We start from the raw sequence: 26,988 nt of genomic DNA on the forward strand, positions 1-26,988 counted from the left end.
CTTCGCCTGCTGTGAGCAGACAGGATCCAGGAGACAGAGACTGAACAGACTGCTGGAGAGGCTCAGTCCTGGACCCTGTGGAGGTGGAGACTGGCTGGGCTGGAGAGTGGTGGACAGGATGTCGTCATCTAATTTCTTATGGACATTTTTGCATTCTATACGCTTTCTTACTTTTGTTTTCTTAAATGCTGCGGTGACTCCTGAATTTCCCCTCGGGGATGAATAAAGTATTTTCTATTCTATTCTATTCTATTCTATTCTTGCTGTGAGGTCCCAGCACTGACCACCATGCAGCCCTTATAATGCGTCATGTCCCAGAACGTGCAAACAGTGTCTTGGGATGGCCACCCTCGAAAATAAAGTTTGTGCACGTCTCTGTGGCGCAATTGGCCAGCGCGCTCGGCTGTTAACCGAGAGGTTGGTGGTTCGAGCCCACCCAGGGACGAGTCGTGTTTTTCCCAGGGTGCTTGAAAGATGGGTATGAGTGCCTTTTTCCTCTGCAGGGCTTTAGACCCCGTGGCCCCCCTTGCTGAACAGGACCTTACGGTCACACCCAGTTTGTTTCTTGGTCCATTTGTCTCCCCACAGCCAGTGATGACCAGTGCCCATATGCATGACAGGCCATTTGCAGGGAAAATGGACCATTTGTACTAACAGCCAAAAAAAGGTTGATTGGTGGTATATATGAGCCAGGTTAACAGACCAAAAGAGAGTTAGATTTAATGGAGGTAAACCCCACCTTAACAGGCACAAAAGGCAGGATTACAGTGCCTGTTCGGCTGTTTAAAGACAGACATCGCGTGATGCATGATCGTTTTAGACAAAACATGCAAAGACAGTGGAAAATCCTTTGGAAAGGTGGCGATGTGTAGCCGTACAGTAACTTTAGATTTAGAATACAACATTTTTCAGTGAACAAGTGAGATAAGGGAGACAATCGAAGTCTCAACCTGGCGAGGATCACTGCCGTCAGTTTCACAAGTTTGATTCACTCTTTGCTTTTATACGTCTGGGTTCTTCCAAGATGCGTGTAATGAAATGTTGGTGTTCATAAACTGCTTTAAAAGTTATTCATCGAGGTACTGGGGCAACGATACTGCAGCTTTCATATCACTGATTTTATTATCGAGGATTTTTACTATGTGTTCAGAAACACCACACACATTTACTCTGTTCAAGATCACCAAACTTTCCCCAATTGACTTAAGGATATCAGCTGTTTGTCCATGTGTATTATTGTAATACAATCTCCATTTCTCAGGCTAAAAACGTGCATCTCTTTCATGGTGTAATTGGTTAACTGGATGATTATTTGTAGTTGTGCATGCGGCTATTGTGCAGCTAAATGGGCCATTCCATAATAAAACGTTAGGACCAATGGTTCCACTTGTTTAATGACTGAATGTTGATACGGGTCCAGGTGTTGTTTCCGTGTTTGCCTAGGTCTGCCAGCTCTGTGCTTTCCCTCTCCTGTGCAATCTTGGGCTTCATCAGTAAGTCTTTTTTCTCCATTTCATTGTCTTACAGTTGACAGGAAAGGAAAAGGAAAAAGTCCAGAGCTGAGCTGATTGGCATCTCCACCACCGAGTCTGTGAAACATTGCTGACACCCTCTCAATACTGGTGCTGTGGCTTAGTAGGTCAAAGCGCAACTAAGTAAACTGGGATCCTGGTTTTAAATGCCTGTGGTGTCTGCTTCACCTTTATTGGTGGTCAGGGACTTGGCCAAGTCTCTAAGCCAGCCGAACTTGACATGCCTCCCAGGCCCAACAGAAACACCATGTTATTTTTGTAATACTTGATGCCAACTGTGGGGAATTTGTCCAAGCAAAACAGCAGTAGATTCCGGCTTCTCCACCAATTGATCACAATAATCTTTCAGTGCCCAACAAATAACAAAAAGGTCATATTAGTGAAAGCTAATGTTCAAATTTATCAATAAACGCGATCCAGCGTACATACTGATCAGATTCACTGCATGATTGAGGGAGAACAATGGAGCATGTGGACGGTCACTTTACATTAAACAACTACCACAGCTGCTAACCTACCTGGATTGGTGACCACCAGGACATAAGGCAAGCAGAAAGAGAGAACAGGTCTACTCACTGAAGAACAAGAGGGTGCTGAATGGCCTCTGCCTCTCTTTGATGGACTGCCCCCAGGCGGCGATAGGCCAGCACTACAGGGGTAATAAGGAGCTGCAGGGCCCATCCTGCTACACACAGCTAACATGTATGAGCAATTTAGAATCACCAGTTAACCTGATTAGCAAGCCTTTGGTCAGTGGGAGAAAGATGGAGTACCAAGAGAGAACCCACACATGCACCGGAAGAACGTACAAAGTCCACACAGAAAGGCCCACCCTCCTTAAACTGGATTCCAGCTGGTGACCCTCTTGCTGTGAGGTCACAGCACTGTACCATCATGCAGCCCTTTTAATGAGTCATGTCACAGTTTTGATGACGAGTGCACAGTGTCTTTGCATCGCAATACTTGGTTTCAGTAATTGTTCACGTCTCTGTGGCGCAATCGGCCAGCGCGCTCGGCTGTTAACCGAGAGGTTGGTGGTTCGAGCCCACCCAGGGACGAGCAGTATTTATCCCAGGGTGGATATGGGTGACTTTTCACCAGCCCCTTATACCAAGCAGGGCCTTGGTGATAATCACAATATGCTTGGCAGAGTTTTGCGTTCTCTAAGTGTTTTTCTAGTTTTCTCTTTGTTTCATTGTTTTATACTTGGTAGAAGAGGAGGAGAAATGCGTACACAAGCTCATCTGATTGGTGTCTTTGGTGATAACTCTGTGAAGCATTGCAGAAGTCCAGCACCTACAGGCGCTGTGGCTTAGTTGGTCAAAGCGCCTGTCTAGTAAACAGGAGATCCTGGGTTCAAATCCCAGCAGTGCCTGCTTTGTCTTTCTTCACAGTCATGGAGGCCCTTGGCTTTGAGCCAGGCAAGCTTGGCACGTCTCCTGGGCACAAGGAGGTCTGTGTGTCTATTGTAATACTTCACTACAACATATGTTCAGTGTTTGCTCCAAAATGCTTGGCATAAGCAGGCACTGAGGCTTGGTTTGTCAGTATGTCTGGCTTGTCTACAGGAAATCATAGGTTTAAATCCCTGCTGTACTTTCCCCCATGTTTTTTGCCATTAAAGCTTCCACTGTGTCAAAGCCAGGACCTATGGTATTGTTTAGTCCAGGTTGTCAGTGCCGGTTTCAGAAAAGGCCCTATCTTTCCTCAGGAGCAAGGTTTTCTGAGCGAGGTCTATCAGGTGCAATACAGGGTCAGAACCAGCAACTTACAGCCCAGTGCAAGGCTTCTGGCCATTACAGGTTGTTTTTGACTGGCATCCAAGCAGTGGTAATTGCTCCAAGACTGCAAGGGAAGCTTAGCTTCCTCTTTAATGTCCCCAAAAAAGTGGTGATATGTTCTGCTGTGTGTACATTTCATTGACAAAATCTGCACTAGAATTCCTTCATCTTTTGTTCAGAATCAGCTACCTATCACAGGTAACTGGCTCCACCTCCTTCTTATTTATCGCCACAGCGTCTCAGCGCTTTATCACAGTCGGACGCTGGGCGTCTTCTGACTTCAGCGGGGAAGCGTTGAGTGGGTTGTTCCACTGTGGAAACTGGACGGTCATTGGATAAACGCTGGGCTTTGTCCCGCCCATCGGACGCTGAGCGTCTCAGGGGGTCTGGGGGCCTGGACGCTGGGCTTCTTCATGATGATTGGATGATATGTCTAAGGCCAAATCCCTTTTTGATTGACAGTGAAATGAGCCAGTCACTGATCTTGAAGAATAACCCTCCACCGGAGCATCTTCTCAGTTGTTCTGGACTGATCTGGAGGCTTTATCGATCCCCAGTGAGTTTACCTTCCTTAAAAACGACGAGCGTTGTGTTTAAAGATTCTCTCTCTTTTCACCAATAAGCATCTACAGCTGTGGAGCCTCTCCCCCTGTCACTCACACTTACAGCCTGCAGGTGTAGAGAAGAGCTTCTCCTGTTAAAAGTGGCTCAAGTCTTACACGTGCAACACGATGGGCCAAGACTGTTTAAGCAGTCTAGCTCTGCTGGCCATTAAGAGAACACTGGTAAAATCCCTGGAAAAAACACCTGGTTGATATGACAGGATCACAGATCATTTTCTTCGAAAGGAATGGAGGGTAGAATTCATGTTTAATTAAATAAACAAATTCATGATGTAGGCTGAGCTTCCCCTCCTTGACTGACCATCAGCCACCACTGCATACAAGGGTCTATGATGAGTCCAATTCTAGGGAACACACTGATGGCCTGAAAAGGTGTGGGCTTCAATGGGTCAGGTCACTGAGATTCAAACTTTTACACATGCACGTCTCTGTGGCGCAATCGGCAAGCGCGCTCGGCTGTTAACCGAGAGGTTGGTGGTTCGAGCCCACCCAGGGACGGCTAGTATTTATACCAAGGTGCTTGAGGATCTGCAAGAGTACCTTGGCTGAAAAATGAGTGCTTTCTTTCTACTCTTTAATACATCCATGGGTACAGAATCAAAACTGACAAACAGCAGGAGAGGCTTGCCCGACTCTTTTCTTGTTTGATCAATACCCATGGCTGGAGAGGGAAATGACAGACCCTTCATACATCAGGAATATAATCCCCTGGTTTACAAATGCTGAGGAAACCTTTGATTTGGCTACATGAAGAAATCAAGGGAGCTTAGTGGCCCCCTGTGAGAAGAGTTTTTTTTTTTTTTTTTTTTTTTTTGTTAAAAGGACTCAGAAGAACCCTCTGCTAACATGTTAAATAAGTCTAAGCATTGGGGGTTGACAAACACTGGTTTTGAAATGACCTTAAAAAGTACCTCACCTGTAGAAATTCAAATTGATGTTTGCTTTAAATATATTTAACAATCAACTTCTCAAATCACATCAAAATCTCACTGTCTGATCTCATGGAATCCTCTTTTGTCTTCAAACCTTTCTCAGCCCATTTCCTAAAACCAGGGTCTGCTCTGCCTGGAGGATAACATTAGTTATCCCGTGTCAGGCTGCAACATGAGAGAGATGGTCAGACCTAACTACTTCTTAACCTGACACCGGATTATAACCATGTTTCTGACTGTAGGAGTGTTTTTTTTTTTTTTTTTCTTTAACAATTTTACTTTTGCTGAGTTAGTGGACTGAGGGAGAGGATGAGGGTTTGAGCAGTTTTCGATTTTCATCCAAAGTGGAAGGGATTTATCTGTAAAATGATACATCATGGTACTCAATTGAGCTGTCCAGCAGTACCAAAGTGGACTGGGGCACCTGAGGTCTCCTCTATCATACGGTACTACATTTACAGTCCATATGCTCTATTTTTCTCTAACTGATTATAGACCAGAGGTGGAGAGAGTACAAAACATTTGTACTTAAGTACAAGTACTGTTACATTGCTAAAATTGTACTCAATTACAAGTAGAAGTACTGGTGTTAAAGTATTTGGGTAAAAATACATTTTTTTTTCTTAAAATCTGCTCAGCAAATTGGTTACTTTTTAAACGAGGGATGTTTTAGTGTTTTGTCAGCAGCAGGTATTCATATTGATAAAATGAGATGTTGCTGTCAGAGTGATGTCATGGTGCTGACCAATCTGTGATCATGCTTCCTCTGCAGAGCTCATTAAACTATCACACGTCATGTTCAAACATTACTTCATCACATCACTGACATCAGTACTGAAGGAAAAATGCTTTTAAAAAGTCATTCAACCAGGGAAAAGATCTAAGCCCATGTTCAGTTGTTAAGCATTATATTGATGAGTGGTAGATTTGGTTGAAATTCAATGTCAAGGTAAACTTTGCTGTTTTAAATCACAAGTGTTAACAAGTTTGTCTAAACTCATGGGTCATTGCAAAAAATCTTTTTCTGTACAAATTCCAACATTCTGTTATCTGTGTATCTGTAAAAAGAAAAAAAAAAAGATTTTTCCCTAGAAAAAAACACATTACCATTGTTGCAGAAACATCTTTGACCAGTCATAGTTTGTGTACCCATCACCATTTGCTCCAATGGTGTGCATTTGAGAGTTTGACAGCAAGGTAGAAAAAGAATATCTGCGTTTACATCATAAACTATCCAAGACACAAAGGTCTATAGATAGATTGATTGACTGGCTGAGTGATTGATACAGAGAGTGAGACATCAATTTCCACATGCAACTCATTGTCAGGCTTAATAACAGCTCATTAACATCTCAGAAAAATGATGGGAAACACTCAGGCTAACTGATGCATCTGGGGGCTGTCTCCTTTTCTCCCTCTGTAAATGAAAAACTCCTCCATGTACGGGCTCAGGGACACGTCAAGTATCAACTGGAGTATCAGCTCTGTTATGGAGGATTTTCCCTCCCTGTTGTCATTAATATGGTAGTGATTGGAAAACCTTATTGGCTCCAATATGCAGATGGAAGGTTTGAATATTGATTCAGATGGTGGGCAGTCTCAGTGGAGACTCGTGATTTTAAAAGCAGTGAAGTGAGTTACATGGTGTAAATTGTGAAATTGTAAAAATACTCATAAAAGTACAAGTACCAAAAGACAGAAACTTGCGTAATTCATTATTTCCATCCCTGATATAGACCTGATATGCATGTAAGGGTGGTTTGAACGTTGGACACTAATCTAACTGCACTGAAGAAAGAAAACAGTTGGACCAACTAAAATTATTGCTTCAATTGGTCACACCTAAATAAATTAAGTTATTTGAAATGGAGTGAATAAGTTCAATCAACACAACTGACTAAGTCTAATGAACCTAAATTTTGATTGTTCTCAAATCAACACTGCATCAGCTTAAGGTTTTCAGTTGTGTCAACTCAATAATTTGCAAAACCTCAAAGTAAAATCTGAAGAGGTGGTTTTTACTTTATTGCACTGTAAAAATATGACAACTTGAGCTTACTTAAAATAATCTAGAAAAACAATTGCACTAAAAAGGTTAGTAAATATAACTAACAGTCTTAAGTTGAGTTTACTTGATGTCTACTTGTAAAGTTTACTTTACAGCCTATTGTATTGACTCATTTCAAACCGTGAGTGAGGAGGGAATGCAGTGGATATTAGACCCAGCTGTACACTAAGATGTTAACCTGCCAAGAACACAAGCTTTCTGTGCTCCACATGGCATGGACCTGCTGTCTGTGCCCTGTAGCATGGACTGTGTGTGTGGACCTTAAAGCATGTTTAATATCTTATATGTTAATAAATGAGATGTGTTGATGGGCTAAAATTCTGATTAGAAATGACAAACTGGGTTTTGTCTTCAGTTATATTCAAATTACCATTACTGAGAGAGTATTTTGAATTGGAGCCCTCACTGTAGTGGAGCACAGCCAGGCAGTTAGGCAGCCAGGACAAGCAGCCTGTGCGGAGGAGCCAGCCAGCACAGCGGACCACATACAGGCAGCTGGTCCATGCCATGGAGCACAGACACACTGTCCCCGCGTGGTATCTTAATGTGCATCAGGGTCTCATATCCACAGTGTTCCCTCCTCATCCATGGTTTTTCCTTTTGGGTTTTGCAGATTATTGAGTTAAAACAAATTAAAACCTTATGTTGGATCAATGCAAAATATTGATTTGAGAAGAATTAAAATATTTAATTTATTTGACTTATTAAGTTGTGTTAATTGAACTTGTTAATTTCATTTCAAAGAACTTTATTTATTTAGGTGTGACCAATTAAAGAAATAATTTAAGTTGGTCCAACTACTTCTTTTCATTAGTTGGAGCAATGCAGAATTTCAAATTGATATGATCCACAAAAGTACATTGGAAACCTTAACTTAAAAATATTGAGTTGATTAAAAAAATTACATCACTTCAACTCATTGAAGATTCCCTTTTTACACTGTGTCCTTGATGTTTCCTTTGCTGTTAAAGCACCCCTGTGTCTGCATATTGTGGAAGCAAATTGAAAATTCAATAAAAAGTGTTTTTTATCTCTCTGCTGATCAAGATCAACAGATTACAATTATTACGCAGAGCACGACTATTTGCCTCTTTAAAAGTTTAATGTTCCCGTCTGTTTGAAAAAAAAAAAAAACATCCTGAGAGTCTGATCCCTCTGTGTAATAGTGTAACATGAACCCAGCAGCTGTATTAAACATTTACATGGAGAAAAGGTCAATTTGGTCCCTGATGCTATTGTTTGCTTTTGTGCCTCATCCAGAGGTTTCCTTTCATCTCCGCCTGTTTAATGAGCAGTTAAAACTCTGCAGAAGCTTCTGAATTCATCCTGACTGCGTTCATGTGAATCCAATCTCTCACTTCTTATCAGTGTGACAGCCTGAGTGCATCCTGCTGATGTCTTCTCAAAGACTTAATGACAGGAAAGATCTCTGCAGAGCAGATACCACGGAGCAGAAGAAAAGAACGGATCAAAATTTGATAAGAAAATGTATTTTCAGACACTCCATGTTGCTATCATTTAGTAAACAGATAGTTATCCTGTTTCAAAGAGGGAAGCTTTTGTTTTCTTTCACATTTTGATCTGATAAATAATATTCTTCTGCGTTCATTAATCACAGGCTTCCAGAGGAACCATCAGACCGACAGGAGACAGGCTCCAGAGATCAAATCTGACGTCCATCAATTACATTAATGAATTACTTTCTGCTTTCAGCTAGTAATGAAATGCACTATTAATACATTTTTGGTGATTTTCTGCTCTTTACAAATCTCAGTAACACACCTAACAGCACATTTTAACCTGAGGGGTGTTGTTTTTTAAGACCTCACCAACACCCAAAGATATTCCATGGACAGAGAAAAATACAACAAGATTTGTCTGTGCAAACAGTGAACTTCTTTGTGCTCTGGTTCAGTTTTACATCTGCAAGGAACCAAGTTAGCGTCACGTAGTTGCATAATGGTAAAACATCAGTACGTCACTGCATACTGCCTGGGAACACTCGAGGTGGCAAAGATTTTTTTTTTTTAAACCTGCATTTCTTGTTTGCGATGTTATTTTCTCTGACTGTCTGCTACATGGAGTGTGCTCGTCTGTGTCAGAAATGAGATCCTGTCATGTAAATAGGATAAATAATATCAGGCTGTTTAGTCTGTTTAATAAAAAAAAAATTCACCTCCACTTCAAGTTTTAAATGAGGAAAAGCCAGCAAAACAACAAGCAACTCACAGTGGTAGCTTTCCTTTTTAGGGATGACTGTTTTTTCACCCCTGATCGTTGGTTGAGGTAGCCCCACCTCCAGCCCCGGACAAAGTTGGTGCTCAGCTCTGGCCCAGCAAAGACTTGGCGCTTGCTATGAACAAGTTTTGAGCACAAAGAACCAGTGCTCAGTCAGGCACTGGCCTGGAACTAGCATTAGCAACAGCTCGGTTGAAAAAGGGGCATCTGCTGCTCACCCAGGGGCACAGTCACACTGGCCATCCAAACTGTGCTGTGCTTAACCACGATTGCCCCCCCCCCCCCCCCCCCCCCCCCACACACACACACACACACACACACACACACACACACACAGCACTGTTCCCCAGCTGGAGCATACGGCCAGCGGTCACACTACTCCAATATGAAACATTAGCAGGTATCACATGCATGACTCACCTACGTCAGTAGCAATGGTTACATGAGGAGTTTTTCGTCTTTCGGAATGGAATCTGTCAGAGTGACTTTTCCAAAAAACACTAGTATACATGGAAAGGAATATTCCAATCTCTGGTTTACATGCGCCGCTGTAATCAAACAGAATAGTCAATGGAGCATGTGCAGAAAAAGGTAAACATCTCGAGATTTATCATCGTTTGTTTATCACAGTGTTTCAATACTCTGTATTGCGAGGTTGGTCGTCCGTCCTGTCTTAAAATTATGTTCATTTCTTTCAAAGTTTGGATCAAAAACAAACTTTCAGCAGCAGTCCAGTGCTGACAGCTCGCCGTCATTTTTGAAGTTGAGGAACGTCTCTAGTTGCGTCTTACGTCATATCTGAGCATGCGCTGAAAGAACGCACCCTGACAACTTTCGGTTTGAGTGGATACATGATTCCTCGATCGGTTTGGGGAAAAAAATATTCCACCCCTTAGAAACCGATTAAATGTCCATTTGGATTGGCACTTTTCTTTCAGAATGAGGTGTATTCACAGGTTAAATTCTTTCCGTTTGAGCAAATAAACCTAATGCAAGCGGAATATTTGGGTCCATGTATACGTGGCTAGTGTGAAGTGTCTGTTTACATGAAGTGCGATCTCATCAGAGTCAGCACAATGAGACACAGAGAGCACTGCAACAACTTTAGAGACTTTGACTAACGGTAAGTCCTATTGGCCAGACACAGCCCTCTAACACCCTGATCATATGTCATGGATCAAACATGTTGTCTGTATGCTTGTGCTTGGGCTTGTGCATGAAGTGAACTGTGCTGAAGTCCAACTCCCCAAAGCGTGCCAAAGCAGAGAAGTGAAGAGCACACTTGCGGTCACACTAGCTGTACAAACTGGACCTTAAGGTTGACGCGCGCTTAAGTATGGTATGGTTTGCCAGTCCGACCGTGTCCTCAGGCACACTTTGTCCCCTCCTTGCTCTGCTGGAGAGCAGAGGGTCGGAGCACTGAGTGCAGCCTGTGATGGTGGAGAGAAAGAGGAGCGCTGTGGGGAAACTGCCTCGTGTGATATGTACAAGAAAGTCTTCTTCACTGTGGCAACACCACCCATTTACATCAGCGTGTTAAAGCAGCTCATCATCCAGACAACTCAGAGTGACAAATAAAGTAGAGGAGGGAGGAGGAGGAGGGGGGAGATCCCCAAACCCAGACCAGACCCCTGACACAGAGACAGAGGTCTACAGCAGAGGCTTTTCAGCCAGAAAATCAGGAGTATCCAGGTAATCCCGAGCATTAAATCAGGTTTTTCACAGTGTAAGTGGTGATAGAGAGGCAAATTGAGCAGGATTAAACTTAATCACATATTCAGCCAGATGGAAAAAAATCTTTATTGTTTTACTGGAACTCAAAAACATACATTTGTAATTATAAGGTCAATTTAAGAAATATAATATTTGAAACACAGGCAAACTTGGCACTCAGTGAGCAGGACTAATGAGAGCAGATCATCGATATCAGATACTGAGCTCAGTTCCAGGTCTGAAACCTGCTGCAGCTCACATTCATCCAGCTCTTGATCTGTGCTCTGCTCTGAGATCATGATGATGATCATCGCCTCTGAAAGGATCGAAAAAGGGAAAAAGGGAGGAAGTCCTGTGTGGCTCCGGCTGTGACTAACTGCTGGTTTATAATCAGTTCATGATGAAGTCTAATCATATCTGCTCAGCGTTCACATCCTGCAGCCTAAAGGTCACATTAATTCACTTTGAAATAACTCTGAGTCTGCTGATTGGAGAATGAGCTCAAACTTCTGATTGCTATGACAACCTACTGTTGTGAACACCGCGATAACTGGTTCTTAACCTGACAAACTTTTTTTCAAAGGAGTGTCACTTTGTCCCAGGAGTATGGAGAAGATTTGGGGAGGAAAACTGTCCCCCTCAGGGCTGATGAGACCTTCCTAACAAGGAAACACCGCTGATGGTTTGTTCAAAGGGCGCAGGTAATGTTGAGACAAGCATGAGTCAGATGCAGCTGCCTCATTAGCTCTAATGAGACCAGAGATGAGACGGCTCTGTTAGCACATCAGGAGGTGCTGACTCAAAGGGGTCAACTGGAATTAACCTGTGACCTGTCATGACCTCATTCACAGAGGAGTAAAGTCATTAGTTTAATGTGATCCCATTTAACTAATGATCAGTCACCACCTCCAACCAGGCACATCACACCACACACTTTCCCCACGCTCTTTACTTAGAGGCCCTGTGAGGTCCTAACCAGTGGCGCTCATGAAAACTGAGTCCATTAAACATTACTGGTTCTGGCTAAAGGTGTCACTGCAGTCAGCGCTGAATGTAAAGTCCTCACAGGGTCTTAAACGACTCTTCTGGAGAAGCTGGATTATTATATTATTATATTATTACATCTATATCTAGTCAACCTCAGCTCTTCGACAAACCTACAGGCCTGGAGCTGTAAACCCCCCAAAATAATCTCTGGGTAAAGAGCATACAACTTGCAGTGCTTTCTGATTATGTTTCTTATTTGCATAATTTGTGAACATAGGTGCAGATCCTGTGGGTGCTAAGGGGCCTGAGCACCCACTGAGAATCCAGAGCAACCAGAGTGCAGAGCACAAACATGTCCAAATCATGTGAATGCAGCGGCCATTTCTTTTTTAGCATGTGTTGCTGTAAGTTTTATCTTGTAATTCATCTCCTTAAAGCTCCACCATGAGCAGTAAGAGCAGAACTGATTGATCATGTAAACCGTTGCAAATGCTGATAACTGGCAGACTGGCATGTCTTGATTTACAACATCAACTTTCAGAACCGCAGACAACTCCGTTATTGATGGCATTAAGTCCAGAGCTTTGTTTAGCTATCTAGTCTCTGGGGAGCTGGTTTTTAGATTTCTTCTAGCCTAGACTAAATTTTCTCCATCCAATAGAGCCTGTTGCATTAACTAAATAGCACAAGAAGAAGAAGAAAAAAATCTTGCTTGTGTTGTTCGTAAAGTTCTTGGGAGAACATGTCTGTGAGTGTGTGTATGTGCATTTACAATGCTTTTGAATATCACATTGTGCTTAAACACCCGCTTAAACAGCTTTATTGAAGTGGCAGTCATGTAAACTTTGAGCCTGTGTTTGTGAATATGAAGAGGTGAATAGAAGTGGGGGTTAGGGGGTGACTACCAAAGTACTGGTGCACATTACAGCATTCTTTAAACCTTCAATGATGAAAACAAAAGACAGATAACACAAGATCTTTCTCTTCTGAACTCCAGGGCAAGCCACACACCAACTGGTTCTTCAGCAGAGTATTAACTTCTTCGAGCCCAATATTGCGAATCTCACATAGTAAAAGATGACTTCAGTGTAAACAAACATGATGGATGAATTGGAAAAAGCAAGGATGGCTGTTTTCAGCTTCAAAAATTAAAAAGAAAAGAAAAGTGATTTTGGAAAAAGTCATGGAGACGGCGGGTATATGGGCTGTATGAATTACAATGTTAGTTGGAGGTGAGTAAAGTATTATGGATAGATTTCTGAACTCCTCTTGTATCAGCCATAACTTCTGCAACCGTGAGTGAGGAGGGAAGGCAGTAGATATGAGACCCTGCTGCTGACCCTATTGTTCATCAGGGGGCACCGGTTGTCTGAGCCCCACGGCACTGACTGGTGGTCTGTGCTTCATGACACGGAGTCTTATACCTATTGACTCTGGCAGTGGGCCTAATGATTTGTATCTTGATAGATGAAATGTTTGGCTGAACTATGCTGGTTTGACTACTTTTTGATTTTTTGCAGTTAACTCTATATTATCACCGCTAGGATAATGTTTAAAGCATAGGCAAAAGACACACAAATGGTCCGTGCCATGTGGAGCACAAACAGTGAGTGTCCACTCACTCACGGTAACAAAACAGTCACAGATAAAAATTACTTTGCTAAAACCATTTTCTTAGAACACAAATGAGCAGTTATTTAAGTTTGGTTACAGAGAATATTTCATTGAAAAAATAACAAAATAACATTTTGATGAAAAGTGAGTTGGGTTCACTTATTTTTTTTTCTAAATAAAAGTCAGTTTTGTGTTTTACAGTGTACGGTGACAGAAAGACAACACCAGCTGTGATGAAACAGATGCTGAATCAGGTTTGTGAAGCTAATCAAACATCATCTTACATTAACTGGATTAATTAGTCTTGCTGATTCCTGTGAGCAGCCTCAGTAGCACTGTGCAGGCCCACATTCATTGAAAATCTGATACAGATGAGAAACATGGCTCCGCTCTAAGGTTCACAGCCTGCGTTTCTTCAGCCTCACACGGCATCATGCAATCAGATAAACCATGAAGAGCTATTCAGACAGCGCTTCAGTGGAAATCTTCAAGCTACGCAGCGCACAGGCCGGTTCAGTGATTGATCATCAGGAGTGAAGGCTCTCCGTCCCTGTGAACAGATGAGTAGTAACACCAATCATGTCTGTCTGCATCAGTCTGCTGCCTCTCCACTCTCATTACTGTCACACTGCTCCACCACAATCTGTTTCCACACACACTCTGCAGCTCCACCAGCTGCAGGCTGTACACACAGCCAGATGTGGAGGAGTTCCTCACAGGAATAAATTAAGTTTATGACTAATTGATTATGAGCTTTTAGCGCTTTTCTTGACATCTTCTGAGAGTGAGAAGGTGTTGTCCTGACACCTGTTTTCTTATATGACATTTTTCCACCAGCAGAGGGATGAAACACTGCGGGCAGGACAGCCTGACTTCTCTCTGCTGTCAGAGATACAGGACTTTATTTTTCCTTAGCTGAGGTCAGTTTGACCTGCTCACCCTTCGGCTGCAATTCTCTCAAGAATTTGAGTCCTCCAGGTTCAACCAAAGGCAGGTAAAAGAGGTGTTCAAATTACAGATGCAGCTCAAAAATAAGAAGTGCACAATCAACAGAGAGATGCTGCAGCCTCAGGGGGAGTGTCAAGAAGTCCACTTATCAACCAGAGCGGTGTCAGAAGCATCTTTCCCAGGCTAAGGAGAAAAAGAACTGAGTCTGTGTGTAATGGACCAACAGCCTCTTTTTATATCAAAGTGGATTCTGCTTTTCTTTTGGAAACCAAAGATCAGTGTTACTGAGTCGAAAGTGTTCAAGGTCCAGTGTAAAGTTTCCACAGTCAGTGATGGTTAGAGGCAGTGACAATGACAATGATTAAATTATTTTGTTGACACCCCTGTTTTCATAACAGTTGTCAGGAATCTGGAAGAAACAAAGAGGTGGAGGACCCAGTTGCAGATTAAAGGGGACATATCATGCTTGTTTCTCCTTTTACTATGCCAGACTAGGATGCCTGTAAAGCATTTCTGCCCTCAGTACAAGTCATTTAGTTCCTTCATTGCCCCACAATAGTGTTCTCAATATCCTCAGTTTAGGTCATTCTGAAGATCTCGTTGAAACGCTCCATTTCCAGAATGACCTCCAGTAACCTCGCAACGTCACAGCCCTTTGTGCTCTGATTGGTCAGTTCTATCAGAGGGGCGGAGGGGGTAGAGCCAGGGGGCGGTTTTTGCAGCATGGCAGTATTTACAAAATCGCCACATTGAATGGAGCAGACCGAGCGAGTTTGCTGTTTGCCAAAACTTCACCGCAAGGCATTGATAGCACTAATAAAATGGCAGAGTGTAGGATACATCCTTTTGTATTGGACCTCGAGTCAGACCCGGACGGTTCTGCAGCTCAGGAGGAAGAAAATCCACCTGGACACAGATCATCTCAGGACGCTTCAGTGTGGTGAGTCAAACCGGTACTGTAACATGTAGAGTTCATACGTGGAAATATAGGCAGACTTCACCAATAAACTATTTCTATAACAGGGCTCCATCCTGCTCCTTCACTTTTTTCTGTCTGTTTTATCCATCATGCTGAAAGTGTAGTCTAAAGATCGCCTCTACCGTCAGTTCCTCACTATGTTATTACCGCAGCATTATTGTGGTCCAGGTTCACAGTGCATGTCAGAACAAGCATGCAAATATCACAGTCTCACAAGTATTACCACGTCTGCTAAAACTACAGTGTTTTAACTGCTAATTCACCATGTAAAGCCGAGCTGCTCAGCAGAGCAGAGTCCCTGCATCCAGCACTCAGTCAGTCGGCTCTTGGTGGGTGTATCCCTCGGTGGCGGTTGTGTGACTAACTGACATCACACAGGAGGAGCTGCTTTCTGCTATCAGATTACTCCAATAAAAAGAAAGGATCCTCGTGTCGTCACGAAGGTCGAAATCTCGCGGCCGAATGGCAATGACCTATTTTCAGAGGTATCAAATAGAATATCAGAAAAAATACAATATCTCATTTTTTGAATTTTCAGGTGGTGAAAGTCTTGTTTTCAAATGTATTATATTATATGTAAGTATTAAATCAGGGATCAGCACGATATGTCCCCTTTAATTAAATGTTTTATTTAACTAAACTCAGAATCGAAAAACTCATTCAAAAGAATTGAAATTCAAAGAGTCTATACAAAAAGGGAAGCAATCAAACACAGGTGTGAAACAAGACACAGGTGAAACACATGAGGGGGAATCTAACAGGAGGGAAACACAAAGAGGACTAAACCAAACACAGGTAGTGACAAAGTGAACATGAAAGACAAGGGACAACACAAAAATAACTGAGTTTACACAGAAACCACAGGAAAAGAGTCACAAAGAAAAACCTCAAAGAAACTGAACACACAAGTGAATCCAAACTCTGAACTCATAAGACAAACCATAACCACATCCTAACAACAGTAACAAGTCTGCAAACTGAGCAGCATCAAAATGTCTGGTTGTTCTGTGGTCAGCTGTCAGAAAAGATACTACACCATGGAGTCAACTTCTGTCCAGCTGCCATTGTTCTGGAGCAAAGAGTGACCTTGCTAACACATCAATGATTAACAGCTGAAAGTCACCAGTTAACAGGGTCACACTTTACACTGAAACACCAGTGACATATGTGGCTGTTATTAAATGTGTCCTCTTTAGCCAACCTCACGTAACCAACAGTGATGAAGTACAGCAAGGCAGCATTACATCACCATCAATGGGAAAGTCTAGGCTTGAGCTATCATCCTATAAGTTATTCTGGTTATTATGCAAAAGCTTTAAAGTTAACTGTTGTTTTATGAACTGAACACTTGATACAACTTGTCAGCATAACAATAACGGACATAACGAGTGGAGCCAAACCAGAAGTCAACAGGTTTGAGGTTTTACAGCCCAACATGAACAAAGAGAGACTGACCAATGGAGTGGAAAGAGCAGGAACTCCTCGGTCTGAGACTCCAGCTGTTTGTCCGTCATACAGCTTGATGGACTGGACATGCAGCTGGTGTCAGTTGACAAACTCAGTTAACACGAAACCGTACGGAGTCAAACTAAAGACATATCTAGAGTATTTGAGGCGTGAGACCAGGAGGAGAGAGCAAATCTCTCCAGTGTTAGCGTCTCTACACTGGTTACCTGTAAAATCTAGGATAGAGTTTAAAATTCTTCTTCTGACTTACAAAGCGATTAATGGCATCGGGCCTCTCCTATCTACCTTCAATGTAAAGCTAAATGATACCGTGTCTTTTCCGAGACTCTGCAGAGACATTTATGATGAACTTGGTGCTAAGCCAAAGCGAAGTCAAAATGTTGGTATCAATGGAAGATGTGCAGCATCACCTGTAAAGTTAACAAACAGATTTTTACCACTGTCAGAGCCAAATGTGATGGACTACAACAAACAGAGAGCAAACAGCAAAATTCCTGTGCATAATAGTAACCATGAAGCCAGTACAAAGCAGCAGACGGACAGAAAAACTGTGCCACAAGTCAAGGTCAAAGATACCCTTGTGCTTGGAGACGGAGCCATATCTGATATAAGCATGAACAGAATGGTTACTTGCAGCTTTCCCAGTGCCACTGTCTCTGACATCACTAAACTCCTACCCAAGGTACTGGCAAAACACCAAGGAGTGAAACGGCTGATTGTTCACGCAGGTGCAGTGGACGTCAGGAAGGATCAGTCTGAAATCTTAAAGAAAGACTTTGATGAGCTATTTGAGAGTCTTGATAAACTGGAAATAACAACGTTTATCAGTGGACCTCTCCCAAATATTGACAGGAGGATAAACAAATTCAGCCGGCTGCTTCAATTAAACACATGGCTGTCTGGAGTGTGTAGGTCCAGGGGACTGCATTTCATTGAAAACTTTAACCTTTTCTGGCAAAGAGACGATCTGTTTAAAGGAAAAGGCCCACACCTGAACAGAGGTGGAGTGAGTCGACTGACAGATAATCTTCTCCATGCTCTGCGGCATCATAAAAGGCCGAGACCTGGCCCTGTGCTCCCAGAAAAGGAAAGGAGTGAGAAAAGAGCTCCTGCCTTGCCACCCATGGACCCAGCAAAAGACTCAGCCACAGCAGCACCTCCAGCATCCATAAAACAGGATTCAGACGCAGCGGGACCTCCACTGCACTCACCACAGCCTTCACCACGGCCCTCAACACGGCCCTCACCAAAGCCTTCATCGGGGTCCTCAACACGGCCCTCACCAAAGCCTTCATCGAGGTCCTCAACACGGCCCTCACCAAAGCCTTCGTCGAGGTCCTCAACACAGCCCTCACCAAAGCCTTCATCGAGGTCCTCAACACGGCTCTCACCAAAGCCTTCACCACGGCCCTCAACACGGCCCTCACCAAAGCCTTTACCACGGCCCTCAACACGGCCCTCACCAAAGCCTTCATCGGGGTCCTCAACACGGCCCTCACCAAAGCCTTCATCGAGGTCCTCAACACGGCCCTCACCAAAGCCTTCATCGAGATCCTCAACACGGCCCTCACCAAAGCCTTCATCGGGGTCCTCAACACGCCCCTCACCAAAGCCTTCATCGAGGTCCTCAACACGGCCCTCACCAAAGCCTTCATCGGGGTCCTCAACACGGCCCTCACCAAAGCCTTCATCGAGATCCTCAACACGGCCCTCACCAAAGCCTTCGTCGAGGTCCTCAACACAGCCCTCACCAAAGCCTTCATCGAGGTCCTCAACACGGCCCTCACCAAAGCCTTCACCACGGCCCTCAACACGGCCCTCACCAAAGCCTTTACCACGGCCCTCAACACGGCCCTCACCAAAGCCTTCATCGGGGTCCTCAACACGGCCCTCACCAAAGCCTTCATCGAGGTCCTCAACACGGCCCTCACCAAAGCCTTCATCGAGATCCTCAACACGGCCCTCACCAAAGCCTTCATCGGGGTCCTCAACACGCCCCTCACCAAAGCCTTCATCGAGGTCCTCAACACGGCCCTCACCAAAGCCTTCATCGGGGTCCTCAACACGGCACTCACCAAAGCCTTCATCGAGGTCCTCAACACGGCCCTCACCAAAGCCTTCATCGAGATCCTCAACACGGCCCTCACCAAAGCCTTCATCGAGGTCCTCAACACGGCCCTCACCAAAGCCTTCATCGGGGTCCTCAACACGGCCCTCACCAAAGCCTTCATCGAGATCCTCAACACGGCCCTCACCAAAGCCTTCATCGAGGTCCTCAACACGGCCCTCACCAAAGCCTTCATCGAGGTCCTCAACACAGCCCTCACCAAAGCCTTCATCGGGGTCCTCAACACGGCCCTCACCAAAGCCTTCATCGAGGTCCTCAACACGGCCCTCACCAAAGCCTTCATCGAGGTCCTCAACACGGCCCTCACCAAAGCCTTCATCGAGATCCTCAACACGGCCCTCACCAAAGCCTTCATCGAGGTCCTCAACACGGCCCTCACCAAAGCCTTCATCGAGGTCCTCAACACGGCCCTCACCAAAGCCTTCATCGAGATCCTCAACACGGCCCTCACCAAAGCCTTCATCGGGGTCCTCAACACGCCCCTCACCAAAGCCTTCATCGAGGTCCTCAACACGGCCCTCACCAAAGCCTTCATCGGGGTCCTCAACACGGCCCTCACCAAAGCCTTCATCGAGATCCTCAACACGGCCCTCACCAAAGCCTTCGTCGAGGTCCTCAACACAGCCCTCACCAAAGCTTTCACCACAGCCCTCACCACAGGCCTGGGACCCGCCTGCTGCATCTACACCCTCCGGAGACGCTTCGCTGTCATCTTGTCTCCACCCTCACCCATGAGACTACCTGATCACCTTGAAAGCTTGGTGAAATCAGGGATCAAAATGGTTCCCCTCACGCCAGATGTGACAAGGTCAAGGATTTTATGCTCCAAAAAGAATCCAGCCCCCCTCCCACCCCGGGCTACTCCACCAACCAAAGCCCCCCCAGCTCGGCCCCCACCATCGGTGCCCACAGCTGTTATCACCAGCAGCGTCACTGCTGTTGTCTAGGACACTGAAGGCCTCTGTGTTGCTCTATCCCATATCAACCAGAGGCCCAGGGAGGAAGTGTTGTCTTCTTCAGCCATAACAATCATCAAACCCCGCAGATTAGAAAAGAGAGGGACAGTCAGACTGTCCCATCAGAGAAATCTAATCCATATCCCTTGTAAGAACACAGCGCCCACTTCAACCTTAGTTAATCTTAAACATGCAGTACTCAATGTCAGATCTTTAAATAACAAATCACTTTTAATTAATAATTTTATTTCCTCTTATGATCTTGATTTTATGTTTTTAACTGAGACATGGCTTGACAAAAACACAGCTAAAGCAGTCCTTATTGAGTCTATTCCACCTCATTTCAGTTTTGTGTCTGAAACACGACAAAACCAGAGGGGTGGGGGAGTCTGTGCCATATTCAGGGACAATATACTCACCCGCAAGTTGTGGTTTGGAGTTTTTTCATCATTTGAGTATGTGTCATTCAAAATGGAGCTAAAACAGTCTTCCATACTTTATATCACCATCTACAAACCACCTCAGAGTTGTTTTATTGATGATTTTACCGAATTTCTTTCAGTTGTGTGCACTGATTTCGACTGTTTGGTCATATCAGGGGACTTGAATGTGCACCTGGATGTAGCCCATGACAAACAAGCCAGAGAACTCACTGCTGTCCTTGAGACGTTTGGTTTAACTCAGCATGTAACTGGACCCACCCACAGCAGAGGACACACTTTGGATGTGGTCATTACTAAGAATGTTTTCATTTCAAAAGTGGATGTTGTCGATGTTGCTCTGTCTGATCATTTCTGTGTTTTCTTTGACCTGTCTGTTACACCCAAACCAGCATTTGGGTCTGCAGTCGTTAAGAGGAGACTCATCAATGACAGCACAGGGACACAGTTCAAGGAAATGATTCAGTTTGATGATGCCCTGTGTTCTAATGTTGATGACCTGTTGAGCTCTTACACGTCAAGTGTTTTAAATGTTTTGGATACCATTGCTCCTGTCAAGGTTAGAATGGTTAAAGATATGCAAAAGGCGCCATGGAGAAAAGAAGACTCAGTCAGGGCACAGAAAAGGGAGTGCCGTAGAGCTGAGCGGAAATGGCGCAAGTCAAAGCTCCAGGTTCATTATGAGATCTACAAAGAAAAGTTAAGTGTGTTTAACCAGACTTTACGTAGAACAAGAGAAAACTATTTTTCTCAGATCATCAAAAACTACAGTAACAACTCTCGTGTCCTGTTTGCCACAGTCAACAGATTAACAAATCCTCCAGCTTCACTGCCCCCAGAACTCATTTCTACATCCAAATGCAATGAGTTCGCAATATTCTTTAACGACAAAGTTCAAGCCATTAAAAGTACAATAATTCCATCAATACAAGGAACTACTCTGCAGCCACTTAGACACCCAGAGCTGACACATTTCTCATTAGTAACTAACAAAACAGTTGAAGAGATCATCTGCAATCTGAGTCCATCAACGTGCTGCCTTGACGAGTTACCCACTAGATTTCTAAAGTCTGTGTTAAGCAGTTTGTTACCACAACTCACTCATCTGGTCAACATCTCCCTTCAGACTGGAACATTTCCAAAGGCCTTAAAAACTGCTGTCATTAAGCCTCTCCTGAAGAAGAGCAGTCTTGATGCCACTGTACTGAATAACTACCGGCCTGTATCAAACCTGCCATTCTTAGGCAAAGTCCTAGAAAAAGCTGTATACCAACAGCTTACTGACTTTCTCCTGCATAACAATGTGTTTGATACTTTCCAATCAGGCTTTAGGCCCCACCACAGCACTGAGACAGCTCTGGTCAAGGTGACAAATGATATCCGCCTGAACACAGACGCAGGCAAAGTCTCAGTCTTAGTTTTGCTGGATCTGAGCGCTGCCTTTGACACTGTTGACCATGTGATCTTATTACAGAGGTTAGAAAACTGGGTGGGAATATCTGGTACTGCTTTAAACTGGTTCAAGTCCTATCTCGAGGGCAGGACTTTCTTTGTTGAAATTGGTAACTGTGTCTCAGACCAAATGGCCCTGACCTGTGGTGTTCCCCAGGGTTCAATCCTGGGACCCCTATTGTTTAATTTGTACATGCTCCCATTGGGTCAGCTAATACGCAGCTGTAATGTGTCCTACCACAGCTATGCTGATGACACTCAGATCTATGTGTCAGTGACGGCAGGCGAACATGGGCCTGTAGATTCACTCTGTCGCTGCGTTGAACAGATCAGTATGTGGATGCAGAACAATTTCCTCCAGCTGAACTCAGACAAAACTGAAACCATTGTCTGTGGCCCACAGAAACAAAGAGAAAGGGTTATCAGTCACCTTCAGACTCTCTCTCTGAATGTGAGTAACCAGGTTAGAAATCTAGGGGTGATATTGGACTCAGACCTGAACTTTAACAGCCACATCAAATCAATAACATCAGCGGCTTTTTACCATCTCAAAAACATTGCCAGGATTAAAGGAGTAGTGTCTAAACCTGACTTAGAGAGACTTATCCATGTGTTTGTCTCCAGCAGGTTAGATTACTGTAACGTCCTGCTCACTGGACTCTCAAAACGAGCTGTAAGACAGCTGCAGTACATCCAGAACGCTGCTGCTCGGGTCCTGACCAGAACCAGGAAATACGACCATATAAGTCCAGTGCTCAGGTCTCTGCACTGGCTTCCTGTGGCTCAGAGAATAGACTTTAAAACAGCTCTGCTTGTTTACAAGTCCCTTCATGGTCTAGCACCAAAGTACATCTTGGACATGCTAGAACCATATGAACCAACTCGGTCTCTGAGAACCTCAGGGAGGGGTCTCCTACTGGTGCCCAGAGTCAGGACTAAACACGGTGAGGCTTCATTCCAGTTTTATGCCCCCAAAATCTGGAACAGTCTGCCAGAAGATGTGAGACAGGCCTCAACTCTGACAATGTTCAAAGCCCGGCTGAAAACAGTTCTGTTCAGCATAGCATACAACAACTGAAAGTATTTTATCTGCACTCTCCTCTTCTAATTTAATTAATCATTTTTAATGTTTTATGGTGTGATTTTATGCAATGATTTTATTTTGCCTATTGTGATTTTATTTTATGTTAGCTGTAAAGCACTTTGAATTGCCTTGTGTATGAATTGTGCTCTACAAATAAACTTGCCTTGTCTTGGCATCGGGCCTTCCTATCTTAAAGAGTGCATTGATCAGTATTATCCGTCGAGGTCTTTGCGTTCTCAGCACCAGGCTTGCTTGTCGTACCTAGGGTCTCTAAAGGCAGTATGAGAGGTGGAGCCTTTAGTTATCAGCTACCAGTGGAGGTCTGGGGGGCAGACACTGTCTCTGCTGTGAAGAGTAGAGTTCAAACCTTCCTTTCCAGGCCTAGAGCTGTTAATGTTCTTGGAAAGACATTTTATATGATTTGGCACTATTTAACGAAAGGTTAATTCTGTCTTTATTTAATGCAGACTTTTAAAAAATAACTTTTTCATGATAAAATCCTCAAAGTTTGAGGACATAGGGAGGATAAAAAGGCTTAGATGTGACTGTTTTCAGGCCCTGTTCCAAGCAGCAAGGATGAAAGATGCTCAGCCCTCCATCTGCCAGGGAACAAGCTATTAAAGTGTCTCTTTTAAAGAACCTATGAGAGACACTGTCTGAATTACAGTAACTGGGAGCTGCAGTTTGATAAAATAAAAAGTCTGACTAAATAATAATCAGATAAAGGCACAATCTATTTCCACTGGAAGAGATAAGTGTAAACACTGCACGGCAGAAGAAGTCGTTAATCAACCACCAAGCTCACCCTGACTTTCAAACTCCAAACTTCAGGACTGAGAGTGAGAAAGCATTTCCAGCAGGGCGCTCTCCATGGTGCTGATGCAGCTGTGAGGAGCTGCTCACAGAGCTGTCTCTGTCCCTGGACTGTAACCCTCATAATGGAGGAAACACAGAGTAGATAAGACACCCACACCCTGTCTGTGCAATAAATCACAGGTTAGGTGAGAGCATCCACTAGAACGATCTTTTTTAAGATCAGGGAAACTTTTCTGTAAATATTTGAGTTAAAATAACATTTTAATGTGTTACTCTGATGAGGATGAATGGTTTTTCCATATGTGTTATCTCCTGACAGGATGATTTATATTTCGAAAAGCTGCCAATCAATGTATACATGTCAGTTAATAATCAGCTTAACTGAGTGATAAATGATCGTTTGATGCAGACTGTGTGAAATGTTTTTGGTTGCCCACTTGTCTGTTTTCCTGAATGGCTGTCCGCCTGTAGAGGGGTGTGTAAACTTTTCTCAAAGAGGGCCACATTTGGAGAGGTTACTGACATATTTACCAAGTGTGCAAGTGACGTATGAATGCTCTGTTGACTATTTGAGTGATTTCTGTAAGAATCAGTCCCTCTGGGCTAAAACCTCCTCATTTTATCATCACAGACTGATGAAACCAGAGCTCATCTGTCTCTCAGGTGTCTCCTGTTACCAGATGATTATTGGTCAGTTTTCTGCAGTGTGACGTGCTGTGTAAATATCAGCAAAATTCAATTTTATTAGGAATTTTTTTCATACTCAGACTACTTTGACCTGAAAACACATTTTTAGCTCCATTAGTCATTCTGAACTATGTTTTTTTAACCATTTCATAACTTTAATCCTGTGCCCCCTAATGTGTTTTTAGAACTCTCATATTTCCACATCATGATGAATCCATTTATTTTAAGACGTCAAACGGAAGAATTGTTGAGTTTCTGATGAAAGCACAGAGCTTTAGCTTTATAAAAGCAGCCTATGCTCAGTCCAAATGTACCAGTAGTTTAGTGAGACCGTACAGACAGACTTTGCTTTGGTTTGTGACCTTGACAGAAAATGTCAGTGTTATGCCCAGGGCCTGATTTTGGACAGGTAGACATGTTTAGACTGTTTGTCAGGTGACAGGCTTTGGCCAAGATTCTGCCTCCCTGTTGCTGTTTGGATTGGCCAGAAGTTGTTTGAAGGGGAACCTTTTACAGTTTTGATTGCTTTTTCTCAGAGTACTGGACTTATCAAGTATTAAGTTTGAATTCCCTGCCAAAAAATAAACAGTAGAGGAAGTTTTTTCCACAGAATTTTGATTTATGAACATGGAATTTTGCCATAATGAGGAGATTTATAAAGAAGTGTTATTCTGCAGGTCATTACTCACAAAGAGCCTAATCAACACATTTTTCCACAGTAAAACAAAATCTTCATCATTGTTGTTGGCAAAAATCCTTCATGACTGGGTAATACAGGACTCCTCCCGGACTTCAGCTGTGTCCATCACCTTCACCGTTCACTTACAATAAATTCTGAGATATGTGAGGCTATGAAGGATTCACAGAATCTGTCCTTCACAGCACCTGAAAAGGAGGCCGGATTTGGAGGAGCCTTCAAAATGGAACAGCCTTTGACGCATTACTGTGACGTAATCTGTCTTTAAATGCGGCCTTTGTAGACTGCAGCTCCTGAATTGACCTCTATCTACTAAGTCCAGCCCTCAAAAGTGAATTCCTAATCCCACTGCAAATACCCATTCCCATACACTCAATCAATCAATCTTTATTTATATAGCGCCAAATCATAACAAATGTTATTTCAAGACACTTTACTAAAACATTTACAGGTCTAGACCCGTAAATGTTAATAAAATGTTATTAGCAGAAACCCAACATCAAGACAAGATAAGGAGTCTTATCTTACCTTAATCCACCATGAGTACAGGACTTTGCAGCATTTAGCAAGTTACAATGGCAAGGAAAAACTTCCCTTTAACAGGCAGAAACCTCGGACAGAACCAGACACATGTTAGACAGTCATCTGTCAGACATTCTGATTGTAGATCCATCGAAATGCATTGCAGAAAGTCAGTTTTCTGAGGTTTTTCTGAGATTCCAAATTTAAAAAAAGGCCAAACTTTGTTCATGAAGTACATGCAACTTCAACACAAAGTGTCCTTAGAGGCTGGGTGACAGGGTGTATTTTTAACCCTTTCCTCAGACTCATCTGAACAGAGAAAAGTGTCTTCTCTGGATAAAGTTGTGCTGTAGATCAACATCAGCTCTGTGTGAATCAAATGAAGAAGGATGTCTCCATCTGCTCTAAGGTCAGCTGACATCGTATCTGAGGCAGCAGATTGTGACTTTGCTGTAAAGAAATATAAAGTTACCTTTAACACTAGAACCACCACTGCAGGCTGACGCTTTGGGATTTTCTCTAACGTTAGCTAAAATTAGCCTAACGTTAGCTCTTAGCTGTGTTGTTCATCATGTCTCTTTGTTTGTTTGGAGTTCATTGGCCTGTTTTGTTCTAGTTTTTGTTCTTTGGTGATCATACATCACTGTTAGCTGTTTTCCAAAGGGCTCTAGTTAAGCTAACGTTAGCTTCTGGAGCTTAGCTTCATTAGCTTATCAGTAATAGCTGAGATAACAAAGGTTGTCAAATGTTGTGCTGAATGATTCAGTGTAAATCCTGTAGCTCCAAACTAACAGAGACACACTCTTGGTAAAGATGGTTAAAAGGAGGTTATATTTTTGTCCTGACCAATGCTGATCCTCTGTCTTGTTGTCTGAGATGCTGATGCTAACCAGATGCTGTTTATCAGGTTTGCTCTGGGAGCTGTAAATTTAGTCTGTAGCTGAAGCTTTTTATCGAGCTTCTCAACAATAAAATGATTTATATCTCCCTCCAATGTGGACTTTAGAGACTTTTGCTGACTGAAAGATGATCTGTGATCTTTCTGTCTCCACAAATCATCAACAGCATCCTGGGAAATGTCTCCTACTGTGACACATTGTTGTTTTTGCTGAAGCTGTAGAAAAAGTTTTCATTTCAATTTCAACATTTGAAATAGTGCTTTGTTCTTATTTTTCACAGGTTATGAGCTTCGATCACCCACTTGCCTAATAATTTTCCACACTCACAGATGCAGTTTCTGCATTAATTTGAAAAAGCAGCTGACAGTGCTTTAAAAAGCAAAATGTTAACCACACATTTGAAGAAATACACTCATCATCTGACT

The 26,988-nt window shown here is 43.3% G+C and overlaps 4 non-coding genes across 4 annotated transcripts; all 4 read left to right on the top strand.

Moving 5' to 3' along the window:
• The first annotated feature begins 371 nt into the window (after positions 1–371).
• Positions 372–445, top strand: trnan-guu (transfer RNA asparagine (anticodon GUU)). The gene has a single exon. It is a non-coding gene; the product is annotated as a tRNA-Asn (tRNA).
• Positions 446–2,516: 2,071 nt separating this feature from the next.
• trnan-guu (transfer RNA asparagine (anticodon GUU)) lies at positions 2,517–2,590 on the top strand. Its single transcript has one exon. It is a non-coding gene; the product is annotated as a tRNA-Asn (tRNA).
• A 243-nt stretch (positions 2,591–2,833) lies between these two features.
• trnat-agu (transfer RNA threonine (anticodon AGU)) lies at positions 2,834–2,907 on the top strand. The gene has a single exon. It is a non-coding gene; the product is annotated as a tRNA-Thr (tRNA).
• Positions 2,908–4,360: 1,453 nt separating this feature from the next.
• trnan-guu (transfer RNA asparagine (anticodon GUU)) lies at positions 4,361–4,434 on the top strand. Its single transcript has one exon. It is a non-coding gene; the product is annotated as a tRNA-Asn (tRNA).
• Positions 4,435–26,988: the final 22,554 nt, after the last annotated feature.

Source organism: Halichoeres trimaculatus, unplaced genomic scaffold (assembly GCF_033239565.1).
Source record: "Halichoeres trimaculatus isolate MK-OKI-2021-1 unplaced genomic scaffold, fHalTri1.1 fHalTri1_scaffold_14, whole genome shotgun sequence".
Taxonomy (NCBI): domain Eukaryota; kingdom Metazoa; phylum Chordata; class Actinopteri; order Labriformes; family Labridae; genus Halichoeres; species Halichoeres trimaculatus.